Raw genomic sequence first — 7,417 nt, 5'->3', positions numbered from 1 at the left:
GACACGATAAAGATCCCTCACTGCTCAATGGCCCTGAGTGCCGAGTAAAGGTCAAAATTTGAAGCCCTTCACCGGTATTTGGTGACGTCTTTATATGAGTGAAAAAATCTCGAATGGGACGTAAAACAACATACCATCAATCAAACAAACATATCTTGTACTCACTTTAGGCGGCAAAACATTTTCATAAAAGTATGTATTTCTATAACCCAAAAACTGCATTTTGAAAGTAATTGAAAAGCCTTTTATACAAAAGACGTATATATATATATATACACTGTAACAAATTTTTCAGTTGAAAAGAATTGCAATCATTATGAATTATTCTTATGAATACAGGTACAGAGTGTATTATAAAAATATCACACGTATTAAAAATATCTCACTTATATCCATGCTAATATTGATATAAGTCAAGTTTTTATTTACCTGGAAACAAAACATAGCGATATACAAGAGGATTGTGTATTGGTGTCAGTCAAATATAGTTCAATATTTCATTCCAGTTCACTTGTACCAAAATATAACGGAAAGCACTAAAACATTGGATACATTTTAATTTTTTTCTGACAAACATTTATTTTATTATACAAACGTCCTGGAAACTAAAAATATCACAACTCAAAAGGGATATATTCATTACAAAGTGTAAAAAGGACTTATTATATTAAGAAATTTCTTTTTTCTCTATAAAGGAACATGCTACGGCATATTTTCTTTACATTTATAAAAATCTGGTCACCTTTATTTACGATTTGGTGGATCATGAGAGGAAACTTTGATTTCTTATTTTATACATACATATATTTAAAAATTGTCTAAGTAACGTCTTAATGCACATGCAGTTTCTAAGGAAAGGTAATTATTAGTGCAAGATGATTCGTGGTGTCCTATAGATGTGCACCCAGGGGGCCAAATGGGGGCACAAAAACATGGTTCCCGGAACTCCTCATACATTTTACACAGTAGCCATTTCAGCTCTTGCAAGAGGATAAGAGGGGGTTCTGCAGATATGCATGGCACCTGATCCCACCTCTGATGTTTCTGGAGGTCCGTGTTTGCTCTGCTCTCGATTTGTATTGTTTTAATGGACTTTGAGCTTGAATACTGTTCGTTATTACATATTTGATGCAATAGGTTTCGGAATTTTCATTTTACAACTGGGGCCAAACGGGGTCGAAAAATAATGTTTTCATGTTCTAATTTGGGCCGATTCTTTTTCTGAAACTCATTACAATCTTTTATTTCAGAACGGTATTGAATTAAATAACTGAAATACTAACATGAGGCCATTGCCATGAAACATGTATACACATATATACAATTTATGTTAATTTTAGATTAACTTTTGTGGCTTCTTTGCTACCCAAATACAAGTGAGCTGGTGTACATTTAGAGGCAAAGACATGTGCAGGTATTACTGTCTCTATCATCAGCATCTAGTTTTTTTCTGTGTGTTCAATATATAACTGTTATAACTATAATATACAGTATACATCAATACGTAATCTACTGTCAATGCGGAAATCCAGTATTTTTAAATATGAGAGTACATTTATGTAGAACATCATTCTAAACAAAGTAATTTTGTCCAATCACCAATCACAAGATATGAAAATTTATGAGTTTCTATTTATTGAAAAAACAAGATGTGTTGGAGAAACACTGATGCCCCCGTATGGAAACTTATAGCAAAGGTTAAACTTTCTCAAATGCAATTCAAATATGTTTGTACCCAAAATAAGGTCTTGTCTCGAAGAATAAACCTGTGAAATATGAAAGCCATAGCAGCAACCATTGAATAGATATGGAAAAGGTTAAAGTTTTTCAAAAGTAAGTCAAAATCAAGGTCAAATGGTCAAACTTAATGATGCCTAAGGAAAGGCCTTCTCACAAGAAATATACTGGTGAAATATGAAAACTGAAGCACCAATCGTTCAAAAGTTATGACCAATGTTTAAGTTTTTCAAAAGTAGGTCAAACTCCAAGGTCAAGGTCAATGGGTTACAATTGATATTGGTATCCAAAGGAAGGTCTTGTCACAAGGATTACATATGTGAAGTATGAAAGCTCTAGCACCAACCGTTCAAAAGTTATGACCAAGGTTAAAGTATTCCAAAAGTAGGTCAAACTCAAAGGTCAAAGTCAAAGGGTCAAAGTTGTTGGTATCCAAAAGAAGGTCTTGTTACAAGGATTACATATGTGAAGTATAAAAGCTCTAGCATCAACTGTTCACAAGTTATGGCCAAGGTTAAAGTTTTTCAAAAGTAGGTCAAACTCAAAGGTCAAGGTCAAAGGGTCAAAGTTATTGGTATCCAAAGGAAGGTCTTGTCAAAAGAATTACATATGTGAAGTATGAAAGCCCTAGCACCAATGGTTCAATAGTTATGGCCAAGGTTAAAGTTTTTCAAAAGTAGGTCAAACTCAAAGGTCAAGGTCAAAGGGTCAAAGTTGTTGGTATCCAAAGGAAGGTCTTGTCAAAAGAATTACATATGTGAAGTATGAAAGCTTTAGCACCAATGGTTCAATAGATATGGCCAAGGTTAAAGTTTTCCAAAAGGTGGTCAAAATCCAAGGTCAAGGTCAAAGGGTCAAAGTTGTTGGTATCCAAAGAAAGGTCTTGTCACAAGAATTACATATGTGAAGTATGAAAGCCCTAGCACCAACCGTTCAAAAGTTATGGCCAAGGTTAAAGATTTCTAAACGTAGATCAAACGCCAAGGTCAAGGTCAAAGGTCAAAATTGTTGATATCCAAAGAAAGGTCTCGTCACAAGAATTAAACATGTGAAATATGAAAGCCCTAGCACCAACCGTTCAACAGTTATGGCCAAGGTTAAAGTTTGGAAATATTATGTAAAACTAGGTCAAACTCCAAGGTCAAGGTCAAAAGGTCAAATATGGTGGTACCCAAAGAAAGGTCTTGTCACAAAGAATACACATGTGAAATATGAAAGCCATAGCTCCAACCGATCAAAAGTTATGGGCAAGGTTAAAGTTTTTGCGGACAGACAGACAGACAGATAGACGGACGGACAGGGCAAAAACTATATACCCCCGGACCTTCGATACGAGGGCATAAAAACCAGTTGTCTGTGTTATCAGAAAGCCTGTATTTTAATTTATCGTGAGAAATGGTTATATAAAGCGTTGAAAAACAAATGTTTTGATTTGAATTTTCATAAATTTCTTTGCATTTTTTCCCTTGAATATTTTGCAGCAAAATACATCTGAAGTTTGCCTTTCACAACATTATATTTAGGAGTAAAGATAGGGACTTGGTTGAACACTTACAGGATCCAGTATGCAGTAAGGATTTTTATGAAGTTTTGGAGTCCAGTATTGGTACGGAAAAGTAAAATTCACTTCCTTTGAATGCATTGTTAAAAGTATTTAAAACCGAAATGTAATTTAGAAGAATTTCATCTTTTGAAAAGGAACTGTAAGTATATATAAGTTGGATAACCAGATATGATAAAAATCAATGCCAAATTCATTTCAATTGAATACAGTTTTAAACTGAAACTGGAATGCTTTTTGAAGAATTTTATATTTTGAAAAAGGTCGGTAAGTATAAGCTAGATTACCAGATGTTGATTTAAAACAAGTTCTGCAAAAATGCAGTTGCAATAATAAGTCTTACAAACAAAGATATTATAAGATATTAGAACCATGACAAATTTTTCATGTTGTCTTTCTAATTGTGTAGCCTTATAATTATAAACAAGTAGGTAAATGTCAAAGCAAGTAGTTTTTTTTCTTTTACAAGAATATCAATATTTAAATAACATTTCTATTTTCATTATAAATATGAAAAGATATATATTGTAATATCAACTACACAAATTAAAATACGAATTCTAGATGAAACCGACAACGGGTATCGTTGTGACACCTTTGCTAATTTCAGAAGAAATATATTTATATTGAAACAAAAGCAAGCAAACAAAAAAAAACATTCCAAAAACAAACGATTAACAAAAAAATAAATATGCATGTGAGAATATCACGATAAAACATTAATCAAAACATTACAAAAAATTGATGATTTATATATTCAGATACATGTTTTTTTTTAATTTCCAATGTCTACATAGTTACAACCTTGAAAACATTTTCATGCTCGGTGATAGGATAACAAGTATCAAAATTTGCATTTGTTTAAAAAAGTGTCTTTCAAAAAGCCAACCGGCAATATTTAATAAAACTTTTCTTGAACATTTAAGCATTGCTTTGGTGTGTTTCAATATTTGATGGTTGGATAAAATTAGATTTACAGCCATGCAATTGATCGCAAATCTGTATCACATGTTACCTCATGAGACTTGTTATATTATCTCTCTTATGGTTCAAGAAGTGCATTCATTACAATCACAAGTTTAATCACACTTAAACTGATAAAACACATGTTTTAGAAATGGAAAAGGAAGAAAAATTTTCGATAACTAATGGCCTTTTTAAAAGAATTACATATATGTTTCTTAAATCAAAGGACATATATGTTGTATATTATCAGAAATAAACAGAAATGATTAGATGCATAAACATTGGGAAACACCCAGAGTTAATACACTGGGTAAAGATAACCGCTTTTAAATGAATTACTGGTATCATTTAATCCCTTTCAATATAGACATCGTAAATCTTTATATCTTTCCACTCCCCCGCAATATTTGGAATACCTCGTCGAAGGACGAATAAAATCCTTGGTGGGGGAATAACTATAAGAGCAACGTGTTATATTAAATTTGGCTCCTTTCTATTTCTGGCAGGTGCTTTATAGTTCTTTTGACGTTGGAATTAACTTAATAGAAATTTATTGTAAGAGCGTATTTTGATTCGATTAATGTTATATTGTTTAATCATTTCTGATAAGAGGAATCGATCTGAAACATAATGAAGAGCAGAGTTTTATATATTTTATTCTCCAATGCAAATGAGACACACTATCGGAGACTCCACCTATAACACCAAATAAGGTCATTTCAACCGAAAAACGACTCCTAATGGGTATAAATAGAGAATAATGCGAATACAACTAAATTCAACTTGTAAACTCTACAGATCGAGCAAAATTAACCACTGCTGCGATTTACAAACAAATGATGAAATCTTGGAAACTGACACTGATTATAATTGCTTGCATGCAACTCGCTGTTATATCAAAGTCCTGGAAAAAGCTTAAAGCTATCAAAAGACATGAGAGTTTCCGAATTTCATGCTGCTTTATTGATATATTTTGTTCTGAAGTTTGTATAGCAAGAGGAGACAGACCAACTTATAAAAGAAGTGTGATGGACAGCAAATTAAAATTGCAAGATAAGAAGACAAGTGAAAAGGTCCCAAAACAAAAGAACTATTTGCTGCACTTAATGAAAGATGCTAAAGAATTTCGTCGTGTTTGGAAAAAATGGTGTGTACTGTACACTTATTTTCTTTCTTACTTTATTTTTCAGTAGTAGTTTCTTTCGAGGAAAATAAATTTTTTAATTTCATAACGCAGATTTTTTTTTTGGAAAAATTTCGTTTTAAACATGAAAACAAGATGATTATATATTCTGGCCTAAAGAAAATGTATTATGTATCGCCTTCATGTTTAAATTAACAACTAAGTACTTATTGTGTATTTTTTTTTATTTTGGAAGAAGTTTTAGATTTTCTGGTTCTTTCCAGTTATAACTAAATAATCAATGTGAATAAGGATTTATCTTAAAATTTGATGGAAAAGTGTCCTTGAAAAGTAGCTCTTTTTTTCAAAGCATTTTTTTTTTAATTTCGCAGTATGATGTAATTTTTTGAATATCTATTCATTTGAATCATAGTTAAAAATACCCTATCTTGTCCTAAAAAGATAGGATCCGCAGGTAATAATCTTGAATAATCTTTGACATGCTATGTAGCAAAAAATGTGATTGCGAAATAGAATGTAACTTTTGTTTATCTTTGATAGGCCATAATTCAATAGAATAGTAAACACGTAATAAAGATGTATTTTAAAAATTGCTTACTTTTATATCCTTAATAGGGTGTATCCTAGAAAAAACAATTGTTAAGAATAATTTTAATTTTACTTCAAATAAATAGGAAAATTTTCTCCCCCTCTTTCTTTTACCGAAGAGCAAAGCTTTCCGGTTTACCAGTTAATCTTAACCAGATTTATAACAGTGACTATCAAAGCTAATTCGTTATTTATTATTGCCATATTTAAATTAAAAAAAATCACATTCATTAAGTTAAAATTTAATATTTTTATCTGCCTTAGTTGAAAATGAAATATTCCAACTTTCTTTTGTCGAGTGAAACTAATATTTTTTTTAATATACGAAGATACATGTAATTAATGATTGAAAAAATGAAAGTACAATATTCAGTATTGTTTTTTAACCATTTTTTTTTTTCACATTCATTTGCCCAGTATTTCATGTTTTTGCCATTTTCACAGCATAACTTTTATTCCAATATATTTTTTTCAATTGAACAAGTCATCAACAAAAATTAATTTGTGAAAGGAAAAGAAACTATGATTGTTCATTATTTGATTGTATGAAAATAAAATTCTCTTTAATCTCATAACACAATGTTATACATATTTCTGAGCGAATTTAGCATGATACAAACTCTAGAAATATTATGAATTTTGCAGCCGAGCATTAATCAGCATCAATTTAGCAAATTTTTTTTCGGCAGGATTTTAAGGATTAAAAAAAAATATACTTCGACACTTTATTTCTAAATTTTTGACATGTTAATACAAATAACTATCAGAAATGAACCAGAGAAATAATTTGCAACAAGATTCTTACTCTTCTTATTACAAGACACTCTATGATTCAGTCAGAATCTTTACATGTATGTCTTGACCGAAAAAAAAAACCTAAAAAGGTGACGAAATGAAAGTCTATTTCTACGTCAAACCACAAAAAATTATTACGTGTATTGCGGCTTGATGTATTTAATTCTGCGATGAAATCGATGTGTTCTCATAACAAAAGCAAACAAACTGATGAAAGGAAAAACAATGTCTCTCATTCAAGAAGGTTATCGACACGATTTATTGAACTTCGGATTAACTGATGACTTCGTTGAAGTAGCCCCAACTGCAAAGATGTTAACCTCTCAGAATGTCCGACATTCCAGGGCGTACAAGCAGTTTACTTAATGACCCTTCAAATAGTCAGTCTTTGTTGACATAGTTGACAAAATCTCGTCATCACCCCCGCACATCGTAACCTTGGCATTTATTAAAGGAAACTTTATTTACCTCCTGCCACATTTGCAAATGAAATTGACATTTCACCCGTAACAGCAAATGAGTGTTTGGGTTTTTTTTAAGCATCAAATTCATAGATAAGTACTAGACCAGTTAAATTTGTTTACTTGACAAAGTATTTATTTTGTCTTAAAGCGATACTAGTAATT

The sequence above is a fragment of the Saccostrea echinata genome, unplaced genomic scaffold (assembly GCF_033153115.1).
Source record: "Saccostrea echinata isolate AGI-Se365-2 ecotype Australia unplaced genomic scaffold, CSIRO_AGI_Sech_v1 ptg000008l, whole genome shotgun sequence".
NCBI classification, from domain to species: Eukaryota; Metazoa; Mollusca; class Bivalvia; order Ostreida; family Ostreidae; genus Saccostrea; species Saccostrea echinata.
Note: the sequence above shows the minus strand (reverse complement) of the source record.